Source organism: Stegodyphus dumicola, chromosome 3, assembly GCF_044657685.1.
Source record: "Stegodyphus dumicola isolate Sdum_Otavi_A_Nest chromosome 3, ASM4465768v1".
Lineage (NCBI taxonomy): Eukaryota > Metazoa > Arthropoda > Arachnida > Araneae > Eresidae > Stegodyphus > Stegodyphus dumicola.
In genome coordinates, this window is record NC_140770.1 from 252,300,320 (window position 1) to 252,319,339 (window position 19,020).

At 34.1% G+C, this 19,020-nt stretch overlaps 2 protein-coding genes across 2 annotated transcripts in view; one reads left to right on the forward strand and one right to left on the reverse strand.

The window, feature by feature from the left end:
* Nucleotides 1-4,407, reverse strand: part of LOC118197805 (basic phospholipase A2 nigroxin B-like) — a 76,601-nt gene extending 72,194 nt beyond the window's left edge. Inside the window, exon 1 of the mRNA XM_035369345.2 lies at nucleotides 4,389-4,407. The gene's annotated coding sequence lies outside the window, so the exon portion shown is untranslated. The remainder of the gene's footprint in view (nucleotides 1-4,388) is intronic.
* Nucleotides 2,659-19,020, forward strand: part of LOC118201233 (uncharacterized) — a 75,727-nt gene continuing 59,365 nt past the window's right edge. The window contains exon 1 of the mRNA XM_085814050.1: nucleotides 2,659-2,807. The gene's annotated coding sequence lies outside the window, so the exon portion shown is untranslated. The remainder of the gene's footprint in view (nucleotides 2,808-19,020) is intronic.

A 19,020-nucleotide genomic window follows, 5' to 3' on the forward strand; every position in this document is an offset into this window, starting at 1 on the left:
CGTCCTCTAAAATATAATTTTACGTATAATTAATATTTAATGAAACCTCTTCAAGGAAGGAAATGCTTTCAATGGACAGATACATACTTTTAATGCAGCGTGTATAAAATATTTATTAATTTTTTTATTATATGTAGATCTCTCGAGTAGACAGCATGGGTGCTCTGTAGTAGATACATAAAACTTTAAAACGTGAATAAATTTTATCTTTTTAAAACAGAATTAAAATGCGTGTTATGTAAATAATTTTTTTACAATTTAGTTTTTGATATTTTACAGTTATTAAATAAGAACAGCAAGAAATATTAAAATTCACATTTCTAGTTTTCGCATGAAAATTTTTTTAAACATTAACAACAAGTTTCCTTCAATAGCCACTGCTCTAAGCAAACCTTTTTCGAAAGTGACTCTAACTTCTGACATGCATAGCGATTTAAAAAATCCTTGAGATATAAAAAAGAACACATATAAAAATATCCCGTATAAAAAATCCTTGGTAAGACCAATATAAAAAATTCTTGAAATGGAAAGTTTTCTAAGTCTTCCACAGACATCCAAATTCTTTGCAACACAGGTTGCTTCTGTTTAAAGAAGTTTTATTGCGATTCTTAAAGCGATATCGGTCGTCATAATTATAGTAGTAACAGTACAAATGCTTTGTTAGCAAGTCGAAGCATTTATTTACGTATAATATGTAACATAAAATTTTAGCTAAGATTTAAAATAGATATCTTAAACAATCAACTAAATGATTGATAACAGTTTGAATAAAAACATAAGGATTCTTAACGCGCCTAAAATTTTGCACAATGAGGAACGTACACTACGTTATTCATAGGCATTTAGCAAAGTTTCTCGAATCAACATTCTGGTTAACTGCAATTATGGAAACAAACAACACTGAATTAATGATTCTAAGGCACTTCAAATTCTTTTAGATCTCGTGTTTTTTTCCCTGTTTCATTCTTTACAGGCAAATACATATGCTAGATTTTCTATGTATTTTATTCTTTATCATAAAAATTAGTGTAATTCTAAAATAAAACTGTCTTTAAACTCAATACATAGGCCATATCACATGTTTTATAAAGTGAAAACATTATCCCAGGATATCATAAGCAAAAATACGCGAAAAGATACTTTTCGTTTGTTGTTTGCATGTTTGGTTTCCGTCGTTAAACGCGTAACGTGAGTATAAGCCAGTTTCATTAAGAAAGGCCTCGACGAAGGTATCTCTTTCTAGTTAGATAGCTCTCGTGGACTTTGTCGTATTCAAGCGTAATCTAGCCAACTGCTTTGGAAGCGGTATCCTCATAATAATCTGTATATCGGAGATTCCTGAGATTTTTCCAAAAGTTTGCAAATTCTATATGATCGAAGTGTCTCTATGCTTGAAGCTGAATCCTGGTGATTTCAAGACATATGCATCTTATAGGAACTAAAATTTTTGGATACTTTGTAGAGCGATTAGAAAATTCAGTGATAACATCTTAGCATTTCGAACTTCGGACTTCCCGACATCCAGCCAAACGTACTCCCAATTACACTACGAAAGCATAGGATAAGAAAGAAAAAAAAAAAAAAAAAAAAAAAAAAAATACCTTACATTTTCCCTATTTAAAGGCGGTCTTCGCCTTCCAGTCTCCAAATCCAGGTGGTTATGAATTATCGTCTATCACATTTTAGTTCAGATGTCACTTGTAGAACGATTAGGCATTTACTCAAGCAGAAAATCTGAAAAATCAGCCGAAATTCGAGCTGTAGGCCTTCCGATCGCCAGCGGGACGTGCTTCGATTTACACCTCAAAGGCACATGGTAAGGAAGGAGAAAAGTCCATTACAACCTTATTACACACCAGAAAATTGTCTCATTATTTCGACATCCAATATCTGCCCTATGTCAATTGATAAGTAACTATGTTTTTCCATGTTCCATTGACCGATATTCACAATTCAATTAGCCTTTTCACGAATTTTACAATTTTTTTGACTTGGCATCTTCAGATACAGTTTTTCAGCTTCTGCTTTTTGAAGGTGGCTTTGGAAAGGAAAGAAAATCCAACGCGTAGAAGAACTTGATGCTGTGAGTTAACCTCGGGATATAAATAACAAAAGAGTTCTCATTTTTTATTTTTTTGGTACAGATATATTCGTTTGATCAAAAGCAATATTTTCATTTCAAGCAAATGTTCTAAGGCAAGCCAAATTGAGAATCTTCTGTCAGATAATGGTATTTATTCAAACAATTAGGGCAGAAAATACAGCTACCTCCTTATGCAAAAAATGCAGTAACACACAGTAAGTGCAGCAGACACAGCTACCTCCTTATGCAAATTGCATATATTAATCAAAAAAAAAAAACATATTCACTGATGTGTAATCGAACGATTACACCATCACATTCAACATTTTGATTAGGAAAGTAACAAACTGTTTAATACGGAGCAGAAGTACAGTAATACCACATTCAGATTAGCATTAATCAGAAAATTAGAAAGCTTGAAAACTGGTTGATCAGAAAAAAACAAAATTAGGTTGACCTAAACAAAACTAGTTGATGAGAACAGAATCAGGACGATCAAAAGATTAGATTGATTAAAAATTACATTCATGTTGAAGTAATGAGAAAATTAGATTAACGTTGGCTTTTATAAACAATTTTTCTGCTCGTGAAAGATTGAGTTCCCAAGTAATATGAGATAAGGGTAACACAATATTCATTTAAGTAATACAAAGTTATAAGTTTGACGCCAAATAATGTGTTATTATCCTTACTCAAAACCACTACTCATCGCAGCAAGAATAAGGTGAGATTCCGCTTTTTCAAACAGCAGAAATCTTCTGCTTATTGTCTTAAATTTAAGCAAAATACATAAAATAAATAATTTAAATAATCTTTTTATAAATACTCGCAATATGGAACATTAAGAGGTAAAATATTAACAAATAGAATTTTACCTTCTATAAGAAATGTTATTGCTTTTAGAAGTTAGACAGTCCAATTCGTTGCAGATTGAAGATGCAAAACACAACAGTACGTTCTTTACATTCACTGATATATGAGATTTTTTGTGTATCTTCAATATTAGAAAAGTGTCTTGCTCATAAACGTGAAGAAATTAATAATTTAAAAATTATTAGCTCAAAGGAGCGTTAGTTCAAAAGGTCTATTAGTCAAGGTCTATTAGTCTATTAGTCTTTATTAGTTAGTCAAAAGGTCTATTAGTCCATTAGTCTTTATTAGTTAGTCAAAAGGTCTATTAGTCTTAAAACGGCATTTTGTAGCGTTTCACTATAAATGGCGAATCACGTTTTAAATTGCTTCCACCAAATAATATCGTTTTGTATTATATTTAAAGAAATTAAATAATGAAAAATCTGCATGGATGTATGTATGTTTCTCGCACTGTAAAACGACAACATCCAGAGCCATCAAATTTTGAATAATGTAATCTTCCACCCGATAATGGGCACCTGGACGATAATGGGACTGGACATGAATCTAATAATTAATCCCCGATAATGGGCACCTGGACGCCCGAATTTACAATTTGTTTTATTATCTGTTTCATATTTTGTAAGACTTTAACAATTTTTATTTAACAAACTCAACAATTTCAAAGCGAGTAATGGCAATACCTGTACAGAAATACCACTTTTATCTCCACCTCGAGAATGTGTATCGGAAATTCTAAAGATATGCTATTTTATTGTGTGATATTGCTGTTGAATTGAATTGTATGTGGTTTAAGTGCGAAGTACTTGATATTTAGTAAACAAAGGTAGCATTCAAAATGTTCAAAAAGCACTAGTTTGGGCGTAATATAAAAATTGAAGCTTTCAGATTTTTTTTCTATTTGTGTTTTTAATAATATTTCTCAACAAATGTTATTTTGCAATAGCGCAATAAATGAAATATGTTTCTGTAGTGTAACAATGTATTAAGCGGAATACGCGAAACAAGTTTCTGAAGATATTTTGATGATTTCTATTCCCTCTGTATATTTATCAAAAGTTTTATTGAAACTGTATTTTTTAAAAATATTTCGCTGCATTTCTGTTTATATCATTCTATGTTACAAAAACAATGCAGGATTAAAATGTAAATTCTTCTTGATATATTTAATTTTATTCAAAAACCTATAACAGCAGACGCAATCATTTTTATGTGAGAAGAAGAAAGAGATATCAATGTAATATTTTATATTTTATTTAGTTAAATTACTTTTTAATGGTAAACTTTTCTTCGAAGTGTTAAATTATAACCTAAAGTCTTAAGACTGCAAATTATTTTTTTCTAGTATTGCACTAATAATAATTACGGTAATAACAATAATAATAAAAATGATAATAATAATATGAATAACAAGATAAAAATGTAAACTTACCACCATTTAAAAAATGTAGCACTAATAATAATGTATGCTACGATGAAAATTAGAAACAGTGTCAGCAGGCCCAAATGTAGAAGTAAGGAACTTTTTCAATCGGTAACTATGATCCCTGTGGCAAGTTATAGCAATGCTTGCGGTATTTGACCTGTAGGAGATACTGGAGGGTGAACCCCAATCTAGAAACTTCCATGTCAGAGAGGACTGGTTGGGTAATAATGAGGGGGAAGATTTGGGGGTAGGGAATAAGTTAATTCAATGATTGCGGAACTATTTTTTCATAATAAATATATCGCATTATATTTTGCCATTAGGATATTTTTCTGGAGCAAAACATCTCTTAAAGTCTGAAAGGAGTATTCCTTGTACCCCTTTCAGAAAAATATAAAGTGGGTCCGATAAAAATAAACATAATGTTAGCCACCAAAGTAAGATAAGGATTTTCATTTTCATTACAATTTATAAAAATGAAGCATAACAAAATGAAGAATTTAAAATTAATTGTTGACAGTATTTTCATATCTTTGAATAGCACTAAGCTTATTAATAAATTTTCGCCATTTTACGAAAGCATAGGGTTCCGAAGAAAACTTTCGTAAGACTAAATAACGTAGTTTGCCTTATGTTAAGAAACTTGGATATTAATAGAAGAATGAGAAAGTAGGTTGCATTAATTTATGTAACTACAGTTCACTTAAATAAGCAATATCTGCTAGCGATCAAGCGCTAAAAATCTCTGAACACTAGTAGTTCGACTTGGGTTCTAATAGGTGTGAATGGACTGACTGTCTTTGAGTTTTCAAGGTTTTACCATCGGTAATGTAAACACGAGACATTTTCCCTTATAAAATTCTCCACGAAGGCATGCTTCTCGTGCGCTTTGTTATGTTCTAAATAATCCAAACCAATCCAACTTAAATAAAGGAACAGTTAACTAAGATTAAGTTATTTAACACACTTTTGGAAGGTTCCCAGGACTAAATACAGAAATAAAATAAAAGTAAGAAATAAAAGAAGACTAAAATTAAAAAGTCAACGTAACACTAAATAACGTATGTACAGTGTAGCTTAACTTTGCAGAATTGAAAAGACTATAAACTTTCTATATGGCTTAGAGGTAACGGTAATGAAAATGGTGAATTAAACCGAGCGGTACGAATAGTTTTAGTGGAAGGTACAAAAGTTGTATAACAGGACAAACATAATTTATTACTGGAGGAAATTGTTACTTGTATTCGTCACGTCACTACGTCTGTATTCAACGTCGACGTTTTTATCTTTTCGGTTGGCGTGAACCATTTGAAATACTCCACTACGTAGATTAACACATCGTTTTTTTTCTATTGGTATACAATCAAGACAGTTGGAGACGTCTTGGAATTTATAGACTCTAAAGCAATCACAACACCTTGTAAAGCTGTCTTCGAATTCCTAGATTTTGCATACTGGTATGGCTTTAAATCTGTAGTCTCTTTCGTAATGGATTTAAGTCATTCCTTTACGCTGTCACTACATAAAACAAACCGTGACTGATAATTTAATTTTTCTTTAGTTTTCGGTAAAGGCAAAAATCCTTTTTGGATTTCTTTCAGTTCCCCCAAATATACCAATGTAGACAATTTGTAAAGTAGTATAAAATTATGAAAATCTGTATAAGGTTTAAACAGCAAATTTCTTGCGCAAAGAGCTAAGACAAATCATGATGCGAATGTGATGGATGTGTAGTCATTAGGTTATTTTTCAAAGAAAGAGTGATGAAAAATGAGCAACGCCCTCGCCAGGAATCGAACCACGGTCCTCTGGAATACGCTCCCAGCGTGCAGACCACTACACTACGAAGGCATGCTAAGAAGGCGGTAGAAATACCTTATATACGCCCCCTTTTAAAGGGCGACTGGGGTTTTTAGGGGACCCAATCGCCAAATTCTGGGTGTGGAGAATCATCATCCACCACCCTTTTAGTTCGGGCGCCACTGTAGAGTCATTAGGCTATTTTGTAAAGCCGGAGTGATGAAAAATGAGCAACGCCCTCCCCGGGAATCGAACCACGGTTTTCTGGAATACCTACAGACACTACGAAGATATGCTGAGAAGACGGGAGAAATACCTGATAGAAGATTAGGTTATTTCATTACGGCAAAGCCTCGAGGGCTATCTGCCTAAGGGGAGGGATGCCTTCGTGGAGCACTTTCTAAGGGAAACTGGCTCGTATACACGTTACACATGGGGAAAACACACGTTACACAGCCAGCCCGTTCGCGGGATTCGAACCTCGGACCGAACTACCAGTGTTCAGCCACCCTGATAGAAGGAGAATGAAAGATAGGATGGGATGGGAGCCACTGGCCAGGTTACTGACCTAAGATTTAACCAAGCGGAGTTTGTGCCTGATCAGTGAGGAGATGGATAACTGTCAGAACCTTTTTTTTTTTTTTCACTTTCAAAAGAAAAGCTTACAAAGTCACAATTATTTGTGATACAGATCATCTGAGTTACATAGGATGTTGGTTACATAGGATATTTAAATTAGCTAAATTACTATGTTATCTTGTTTCGTGATGTTACATTGGATATAATTGCAGTTATTCTTGAAAAGTTGTACTTTATGTTACATATCGCGTTTCATAGTTTCATCTTAAGTTTCATTTACATTACACTTTATAGGATTCTTTCGATACATGAGTTATGTTAGGATGTAGTACATTACACCCTACATTATATTGTACAGTACATTATACATGGAATTACTAGGGATTGTTATATTAGAGTACATAAATTACGTCAGAATAAAAAACATTAAATTATACATTATATTATTCAATACATTATGTTTGGAATTACGTTGAATGCATTGCATAATATATAATACATTATACTTTACTATGTTCGCTTTTCACATACGTGTCTTTGACATAGAGCGCCTTACTGGAATACATAGCACATTACTGGCACTTAGTATACTGTACACTACATACATGGTACTAGTTACTTAGTGCTTTATACAATACTGGGATACATTTCTGGATTACATTATTGGGTTACATAGTATACATTACATAGTAAGAAACGCGTTATACTTTACTGTGTTCGCTTTTCATAGTTATGTCGTGACTTTCCTTTCAGTACATGTGCTTTTTAGATACAGTGCACTATATCATACATTAATTTATACAAAACATTATACGTGGAAGACATGGACTATATTACCGGATTACACAGTACATTACTGGTACTTAGTACATGGTACTCTACATACATATTGCTAATTACACAGTGCTTTACATAATGCTTTACTGGAATTCAGCATTGAATTACATTATTGGAATACTTTGAATACGTTACATAGTGTTTAGTATTCTATTCCATACTCTAAATTATTCACCACTCTGTACACGGTTTCATATAAGACAAATACATGATTTACAATTTAACCTTATATATTCTTCAATTCATTTGTTATGTTAGGATACAACATACTATGCCATTCAATTCATTATATATGGCATCTCATGGAGTATATTACACAGTCTGTAATACATAGAATACATTACATAGTTGCATATTAGGTTGCATAGTCTTTTCACATTGCCTTACCTTTCAATACTTATGTTATATAAGGATACAATTCACTAAAACATACGTTATCTTATTCAATACATTGAAGGTGGAATTACGTAGATTATATTGCATAGTATATATTACATGGAATACGTGGTATGATTACATAATAAATCATTTACTATTCATCTTACCTTACCTTTTAATACATATGTTACATTAACTCACACATTATATTATTCAGTACATTTAATTATGAAGTTACATTCAAACATGGAAAGCATGGAATTGAAAGGAATTCATTTCACAGTATTTGGTACGTTTCGGTTTACTGCGTCGTCTGGATTTCATTCACATTTCACGTTACGTTTCCTGTCGATACCTATGCTGTGTTTGAAAATGGTACATTGTGCCATACTTATATTATTCAAAATTTTATACATGGTATTACATGAAACACACTACTTAGCATATAATACATGGAATACGTTGCAGAGTAGCATAGTGTTTCATTTACTTTTCACATTACCTATCCTTACAATACCTATATTATGTTACAATACTATATTGTAGATCATACAATTCATTGCATAAACCTTACAAATTACATTACAGATTGTTATTTACAGTGACACCTTGGTGTCTGGTCACTCTAAGCCCATTGCTGGAACCTTGCTAGTTATTTTTGCTGGCAGTAACATCTGGCAGCTATCTTGTAGAGTACTTTTCCTTTACATTTGTGGATTATATTAGATAGTATACGATGCTGCAAGAGGTGTTGAGTCCATCCGTGTTTGTATCGCTCTGCTGGTTGTCTGATATGAAACGGTCTGGTTGATTCACATAGAAATGCGCAGTGATCCGGTGTACCTTGCAGTCCACATTCACATTGATCACTGTCCCTAAGTCCAAAGCGGTGTAGATAGTCTGAGAAAGGACCGTGTCCTGTGAGGAATGTCGTTAGTGCTGAAGAGTGAGACAATATATTTGTGGAGACGCTTGGGAGAAACAGAAATGTTCTGCGCCCTGTGCTTGAATTGTTACAGCGGTACTGCCATTGCGATATTAAGGCCTGCTGCGTTATTCTTTTGAGACGAGAGTCAGGGAGCGGCAGGTTGTTAATCTGGTAGATGGTGGCCGGTGCAAGCTTCTTTAGTCTTGGTATCTGCATGCTCGTTCCCTGCGATGCCAGTATGAGCTAGCAAGTGTGCCTTGAAAATTTGGTTAGCTAACTGGTTTTTCAAAACATGCAAGACTGTCTGGGGAAGGAGGGATGTCTTCGCCTAGGATTTTTGGAGTTATTTGAAAGCAACTGTCTTGTACCCACGTTACAGTTGGAAAAGCCACAAGAAACATACAGACGACCCGTTCATCGGAACAAAATTCAGAACGGATTACCTGTTCAATGATTCATGGGGTGATTTGAAAATTTCAAGCAAATATTGCTAGATATACAGAGCTACATAAAACAGCTGATTATGGTAGAGAAATGCATCATACATTTGAATGACTGCAAGTTAGAGGTTCAGAATGATATCACTGATGTCTCGTATAGCGAATACTTTCCATAACGAACGTCCCACTTCATGAATGAACTCGTAGACCGAAAAATCTTGTATAACTAGCTTAATCTCGCTTTGAAAAACCTCAACGTAAACCCTCCTTAAACAGCAACATTAGAAAGCCCTAAGAAAGGTTAGCGTCCATATCTGCTACAACGATGAAAGATCTGATAAAGCAGGTAAAGATCTAGGTCACATCCAAAGAGTGGTATCCCAGTGAGTTGGAAATGAACGAAAGGCAAATTTATTCCATGATAATGGTATGCATTACTTTACAATCATCCCTAAGATTTAATTTAACCATTTCAGAAACTCTATGAAAACCAGGACCTCCCAGAAAAACAAAGAAGATGCGTAAGAAGATCAAAGCTGTCTTCCGCTTCTAATGAAAGACAAGGAATGCACCATTTTTACTCCGAGTTGAAAATTTCTGAGATTGGGTACAAACATAGCACAAGTAAATTACTAACAAATAACTAATAACTATAGTTACTATAGTTATAGCAATTAGCTAATAAATAAAGTTTTATAACTAATAAATAAATGAATTACTAACGCTTCCAACATTGGTGGTGTTTTTAACAGACTTGGCGAAACTTTATTACTTTGTTTCAATGCTGGACTGGATTCAAGAATGGATTTAAATTATTCTGGAGTAACATACCCCAGAATAATTTTAAAAAGAGATAATTTAAAAAAGAATGAGAGATTCTCAGAACGAACGCGGTTTTTAGAACGGAATTTGTTGGTTATGTAAGGCACCACTGTGATATAAAATTCTATATGGTAGAATATCGAAACTCATAAGAGAAAATAACGGAATGGTGTAAAAATCGTAATAAAAATTTTACATCAGGTTTCAAACTAAAATCAGAGCAATCATTTTATAATTTAAGTTCCTTTTATTGCGTATGTTACTACTGAAAATACGGGGCAAAGTACAGAAGATAATTCTTCTAATCAAAGTCTTAAATTAATTCGATAGTATTGTTAAACATTTCTTGATAACACAGAAATGTCACGAAACGCACTTCTTAGAAACTTTAAGGGGTAGGATAAAGTAATCAGATAAATCCATCACATACATATTGAGAAAGATTGAATCAAAGACTTGCGAGTTAAACTGTGGACTTAAATATTTGAAGAAAGCAATAAGCTTCTGAAAATGGCAAGAAGACTTTAAAAAGTTTTCCATGCTTCACAGAAATGTGTTTTAACATGAATATGAATAAATTTAGGTAGCATTATTAGGCACATACCTTAGCAGCTAATATAACTACGAATACCATAGCTACAAATTAGATAAAGGTATTTTAAAGAAGCTATATATACTTATCTATTGTTAGCTACCTGAATTCTAAATATTTTTAAAACGTTAAAATTATTTCATTTAAAAAATTTTCAGACTACAAACCGCATAATTTTTATACAAAAATGAAATTTAATGTAAGTTTATTTCAGTTGCTTACCTTGAACATATAACACATTTCCTCAGGAAAAATTTAAATATAGATGTAGATTTCAATTTTTCTTAAATAAAAGAACTTTTCAAAAATAGTCTGATATGCCGGTTGCCTTAAGCAAAGCGCTAAGAGGGCAAAAACAAACTAAGGTCCAGTTAAAATGTTTTCCAAATGACATAAAAATGGAGCATCTACTACCGGTAAACTTGTCTAGTCAGCGGACTCCGCAATTTAATCTGCCCTTCCAAGTCCTTCTTCCTTCTGTCAGTCGGATATGTACCTCTATTCAGTAGGATACCCGTTATCTTCTTTTCTTTCCCCATTCAAATGTATAATTTCCAAATATTATCGATAGAAATTACTTTCGAAGAAACTAGTTGAGCTCTGAAAATTAACGTCCACGAATAAATCTGGAAGACAAACAATATATAACTAACGTTATGAACGTGAAATATAGTATAAATGAAATATTTCGTTATTTGCATAAATAAAAACGAATCGGGACAGAGATGAAACATGTAAATCGTACAAATACTGCTTCACTGTATTTTTACTAAACATTTTACACTAAAAAAAAGGATCTTTTTACTAACTTTTCGCTCCAATTAGATAGTAATTACGAACGTTTGAAGAATTTATCAGCGTAGTGGTGCAATTTGAGAGGGGCGGTATGGGTAACACATATAAGGCAATGTTCAGAGAATTTTAAATTTGAACTTTTGTATTTATGCTAGCACAACAACACTTACAAGTGTAAATAAGCAAGACATTTATGCTGGTAATAGGATGGATGGATTATTCAAGTATGGTAAAGACCACGAGGGCTATCTGCCTAAAGGGAGGGATGCCTTCGTGGAGGACTTTCTAAGGGAAACCGGCTCATATACACGTTACACACGGGGAAAACCATGAAAAATCCCATGCAGCCAGCCCGTTCGCGGGATTCGAACCTCGGACCGAACTACCAGTGTTACCTACTGTCTTTACCGCTCGGCCGCTGGTGGACCCTGCTCGTAATAGGAAAAGTACATAAATATTTAATACTCTCTCTAGATAGAGAATACAACAATTGTAAGAAAGTATTGTTCCAAAACTGTTAAACACATCATAATGATCCCCGTGCTGAGATATGGTATAAGAACATTAATTTCGGTCGATATGGGATAAAAATATAAATGAGTAATTCCTACAATTCTGAAAGGATAGATAAGATAGAGAAGAATCACTTCAGTTCTGCTTTGCTGGCAAATCTATATATCTTCCGTAGAACTCTCTCAGGGTTTGAAATGTTGTTTGCTGTCTTACACGATGCCTAATTCTAGGTATGCGGGGACGCGAGGTAATACCATCTAATCTCTTGGTAGAATGATGATGTCTCTGTCTCCCGTCAGCTGTCAACTGTCTTACATGAAGAACTTGTTCACCGTGACAGAACAAATCAAGAGCCCAATGGACCCGACGGATTGAGTGTGTGTGTGTGTGTGATTATGGCAAAGCCTCGAGGGCTATCTGCCTAAGAGGAGGGATGCCTTCGTGGAGGACTTTCTAAGGGAAACTGGCTCGTATACACGTTACACATGGGGAAAACCACGAAAACGCCCATGCAGCCAGCCCGTTCGCGGGATTCGAACCTCAGACCGAACTACCAGTGTTCAGCGATTTTACCGCTCGGCCGCTGGTGGGCTCTCCCGACGGATTGAGCCACGAATATTAAATATGAAGAAAGGATTCGTGATCTCTAAGGTTTGGCGTAAAGTACATCACTAATTATCTCGACAGAAATTAAATAATTCAAAGCACTTGAAATGGGAGCAATTATAGCTGTTACGAGATATGACACAAACAGAGCCAGATTCAAGCACAGGCAAACTAGGCAATCGCCTAGGTCACCAATTTTCAGAAAAGGCCAGTTTAGTTGCCTCATTAACGACAGCTAAATATATTTAATTTACATATATTTAATATTTAAATATATTTAGTTTACATTTACATTACAAATAACCTACGGTATTAGAGATGCTCAATCCGTGACTGGAAACAAACACCCAACGAAGTAATTTCAGAACATACTAGGGAACGACGCAGACTTCAAGAGTTTTTAAGTACTTCTACAAGTATATTTGCATCATTCCAATGTATTTACAGTTTTAAGCATTGTTCTTCATGGCCTTGATATTCTATTTTATTAACTGATGATCTAAACGACATGTTATTTAATAGAATAATCCTATTTAGCGAGTTACGTCGTCATTTCTGAATCAGCAAAGCTTAGCAAATTTCCTTTCAACGTAGTATTAATACCATCAAGTTCTAAATTAGATTCCATAATTCATTACTATGTTATATTATCACTCACTTCATATTAATGTGAATGTTTATAGTGTTACTTCCATAATATTATTTCTATGAACGTATTCACTTCCATGATGTGTGCTTTTGTGTTCATATCGTATATATACATGCATTAAATACAATAATTATTCCAATGACTATTTTGTTCTTAATGCTCTAGGCGGAGTGAAAGTTAAAATGAAAAAAACTGAAAGATTCTCTATTAATGTACAACCCATTTTCATTATTTCACATATATTAAACACAACATAATTTACCTTCTGACCACCTGAACAGTGATTAATGGACTATTACTTCCTTGTTGAACAATTACTCGTCCAGAACACGTATCGGCAGATTGACGATAGGGTTCACCGAAAAGAAATAGGGCAGAAACGTGAGAATTACCTTAAAAAAAAAAAACGAGAGAGGGAAAGTGTTAGAGATTAGAAAAGCTTTCAAGGATTTATTTTGAATAAAGAAGAAATGTTAATAATATAATAAGCTTTGCTTTAGTTTAATTAATTCTGAACATCGGCATTACGTAATGAATACCAAATTTTGCTACGATCAAAATACACCAGCAGCTATAAAAATAGACAATATGAGTACTCGTTTGAGAATATGCAGAACTGGGAGAGGAGAAATAAGTTTTGAATATTTCCATACAACTACTCATTTCTTACAAACATACGGGGCGAATAAACCAGCACATACTTGTAAGCGTGGAAATAACTAAAAGTTCTTTTTAGTGACTTAACAAATTGTGTTATATGCAGCCTATAACACAATTTGTTAAGGAACAATGTTTATCTTAACTAGCAAGTTATTTTAATGTTAAATTTTACCTTCTACATTTTCCATTGGATTTCACTAGAATGTAAATTAAAGTTAAAATAACGAGGAAGTCGTCATTTAGAGAGAATTCTGTGGCAACCAGTACTATGATAGCTTAATAATCTGAGAAAAAGAGCTATGTTAGTTTGACCTGGGTTCAAATTCTGGAGAATGGAGTTAGCTGCATGAGTTGGGCAACCCAAGAGATACAGTGGTTAAGCCTACTACGGTACCGAAGGGCTCGGATTCGAATCCTAGAGAAGGCACGGATGTTTGTAAATATATAGTGTCTTTACAGCATGGGAGCACTCTAAATATGTGACGAGCCGAAAATCCTCACGAGTGACTAGTGGTAGAGGAAGAGGGTGAGACCCTCGGAACAGTCCCACCCCGGGGTGCTCTTCATCAAAATTGGAGGCGTAACAGAGGGAAGTCGTACTGTAACCTGCATGGTGCTCTTGCCAACGACCGGCGCAATCTTGCTCTCCTTGCCACGATGAATTTCTTGGGCTTGCTCTGATGTTACTGTCAGACAAGGGAGTCACTGTTACTTTCAGACAAGTGACGTCACTTGTCTGACAGTAACATCAGAGTCATTACAACAACAACACATTTACGAGTTCTTTCCTAAGTGTAACGCGTTTATAAGTTAGTTGCCGTTAGAAAGTCCTCTATCAAGGCATCCTTTCTCTTAGGCAGATAGACGCTGTATGCTTTTTCATGTTTAAATAACCTAAAACCTCTTCCATCAGAAAATTTGACGACGCTCGATTTCTTATACTGAACTTTATTTAAAACTAGACGTTGTGTAGTTCATTCATTTCCTGTTTCATGTAAGTGATATTTATGGTAATACGTTGTTTCGCTTATTTTACAGTAAGAGGAAACTAGATGGAACTGAGCCTCTTTTCCAAGGGTTAGTCAGTGTCTCTGTTAATGAAAAGTTACTAATAACATATTTGGCCTTTAGTTTGTCGATAAGTGCCGACCAATCACATCTTGCTTGACTTTCTCCATCAGAGACTTAACGGCGTGTAATTTCTCAAAACCTGAATGGAATTGAATGAATGTATGTCTGCAGTTATCGCTCAAGTGTATCAAGCAGGACTAAAGCTGTAGGTGTATATAAATTATAGAAAAGCATTAGCCGTGCCACGAAAGACCGCAAATCAGATCCGTGAAAAAAAAACTTTTTTATTACGTTTGATTGCATTAATTTATCGCTTTCCGTTACGATAAATTGATCCAGTGAAATCACAAATTCTGTTGCCACTAACTCTTGATTAATGTACAAAGGATTTATTTCGAATACATAGTACGGAGGGCACAAGAATTTCCTTAACTGCATAAACAACAGATAAAATCAGTTTTGTAACAGACCTATTTAAGTGTAATTGAACTATTTTATTCACGCCATGAACTCATGAACTGTAACCGAACTATTTTATTCACGCCATGAACTCATGAACTGTAACCGAACTATTTTATTTAAACGCCATCTCGTGGCGATATGAAAAAACGTCAGTCGACCTCCAGCCGCCATGATGAAAGCTTAATATGTTATGTTATTCTCAATGTTTGATGTTCCATTTGGTATATGTTTCATTTTTATGTATATTTCTTTTGCTTGTAACCGTTTCTGTGCGCTCTGTTAATAAATCCTTTTAAAGCTAGCCGGCATTAGTGTCTATTGAGGAACGGCTACATCACATTGGCGCCCAACTAAATTTGAATCCAAAATGGCGCAACAAAATGTTTAGAATTTCTGTTTGGCTTTAACAAGCTTTTACTCCCGAATTTAACTTTTAGTTGCTGGAGATCGGCTCAGTTTCTTTTCAGGTGTGGACTACTGGTCAAATATTCTGGAAACCAATTCTGGAATTAAAATTGTCATACCGTGCTGCTAGCACATCGAATCATCAACTGGACAATTTCAACGGAAAAGATAAGTTTCGTTTACATTATCGTTTAATCTGAGTTTAAAGTTCTTTTAAACTGATTATTTATTATAAGCTGCTTCTTAAATCAAATGTAAATTCTTTACTGAAATCTCATTTATTGATACTACATAAGAGTATTAAACGAAAGCAAACAGCTTTCTGTTAACAAACGTTATTTCTTGAATTGTAATTTGTTATTTTAAAATGTTAATGCGCATAGTAAATTAATTTGTGAATAATATTGTTTCACTGAATACATGTTTTGATGTTAAAGTTTGAATACATTTATGGACGTTGTTCATTAGAATTTATTAGAATTTCGCTTCTGATTTACAGCAGCAGATATTTTCCCCCCGCGGAAATGTTTAGACTAGTGATGATTTATGATGTGTTTACGTCAAATCTTTTATTATTTTTATTTCCTTTGAGTGCTGTTGTTCCTTATTAAATGTTTTATTCTACATAAAATAAAATATTGTACTTGTTGATTTATCTTTCGACGAACATTTTGAGAAAATGATTATAGTATAATATTTTAAGAAAATACGATTGTTTTCCTTTAATGAATGCATGTCTTGAAAATATTTCTTGAAGCGAAAGAAAATAATTATGAATAACATCGAATGACTATTTAAATAAAGTAAAAGAGTTACTAAGTGTGTGTTGCTTAATCAGCTTAATATTTTGTTAAGATTAAGATTTCGAAGAATTCAGCTTAAATATAAAAGCTTATGGTAAGACATTTATGTATGTTTTGTATGTTTTGTTAAGTAGTAAACAATTTTTGAGCAATTTATTATATGTTATTTTCTTGATACAAGTTGAATTTATGAGGGCATTTTATGATATTTTTACGACTTCGAAATAATAAACTTTGTGACTATTATTGTTTACATTTATAAATACTGTTTAATAGTGGTATGTAAATGTACGAGTAACATTGTTTACATTCATACATGCTGTTTAATAGGGGTATATACATTTTACTTAAAGGTATAATTATTAATTCTAAAATACTGTATTGTGAATAAAATCGAAATAACAACAAATTCAACTTCATCTTTTCCCTCCCCCCTGACCTCTCATATAATTATGGCTTACCTTGCCAAAGCACGAAAAGAGGATTTAAAAACTCTCGCTGCAGAACTGGGTTTCACTGTAAACGACACTATGCGAGTAATAGATCTTAAAGATCTTATTGTCAATTCTGACACTTATGATGAGGCTTTTACCAGGAATCTTCTGGAAACTTTAATCGAAACTAGACAACAAAAACAACGTGAAAGCAACGATCTGGAGACACGTCAAAGAAAAGAACAAGAACTTTTATTAGAATTGGAACGTTTAAAATTAAACCTGGCAGCTGCTAGCTCAAACCCTAACTATGCCACCTTTGCTTCAAATGCAGCTATTGGAACAAATATTCAACACCTAATCCCTAAATTTACAGGAACTTCTGACATTGCAACCTACCTGCAAATTTTTGAAAGACAATGTGAGAAAGTTAATATAAAACAAATAGATTACATCACTCATCTCCTACCTCTTCTGCCTATACATATTTCGCAAATTATTTTAAGAGAACCAAAAGACAAATTAGAAGATTATTCTTACATCAAGAAGATTCTGCTACAAAGATTCAAATTAAATGCTGAATCATTTCGAATTAAACTTAATACACACCAAAAACACCCTGGGTCTTTATGGAAAGATTTTACTTACGAATTAAACAATTATCTCGAAGAGTGGCTCCATAGTCTCGATGTTACAGACTTTGAATCACTCAAAGACTTAATCCTGACGGATCAGCTTAAAAGAAGAGTCAGTAGTGACGTTAAGGAGCATTTTATTGATACTTGGGGAAAAATAAAGAGTTCATATGAATTAGTACAGAAATTGGATGATTATGAAGCTGTACGTGTTAAAAATACGAACTATAAAACTCAACTTCCTGGCAGTCGGAACTATTCTTACAAACCGACTAATCCATCCAAACACAAAGTAGAAAATCGAACAAGTGACATACAGGGAACTCATAAAACCTTTTCAAATCGTGTTCAGCAACAAACAGAGGAAAAGCGACCTCCTTTAACATGCTATGGGTGCGGAAAAACTGGTTTTATCAAGTCTAAATGTCCAGATTGTAACCCCCCAAAGACTTCAAATTCATCAAATTTTGGCACTATCCAAATCCGATCCTGTTTATCTTCCACTCGGACTGCTGTATTTCCAATTAGTATTGGTGGTGTTTCCGGTACAGCTTTCGCCGACACTGGTGCTAGTCACTCAATTGCAAGTGAATCCCTCTATCATATTCTGCAAAAACAAGATGCAGTATTTGAAAAGATAACACTACAGGTGTCTTTCGCTGATGGTTTGGTATCTGAAAAAGAGATACTTCGCACCGAACAAATCATTCTTCTCGAAGGCAGAGAGTTCAAAACTCCGCTCCTTGTGTTGCCTGATGCCAAAAATAACTCGACTCTGTTAGGAACTGACTTTCTTCAAAAAGCTAAAATTGTTTTAAATCTTGCTGAAAATAGGTGGAACTTTTCTGATGGACCTCGAAGAAAATATAGCTTCGTGAAACCTCATCAATCCCAAGTACTGGAAGAAACCCCAGTTGTTGTAAACAACTGCCAACTACGAGAAAACGAAGGACAACAATTAACTACAGCCCAACGGCTTGCAACTGATGCATTGCTTAACAAATATCACACTGTCTTCAAAGTAGGGGGAGAAACCACTAATCAAAAGCCATCTGGCTTACTTCAAATTCCAGTCTATGCTCAACGTTTTGAAACCTTGTCAATTGATCTTTTCGGTCCCCTTCCTGAAACACCGTCTGGTGAAAAATGGATTTTTATTGTGCAGGACTGTGCTACGAAGTGGACAGAACTATTTGCTTTAAAGGAAGCCACGGCCAGAGAATGTGCCA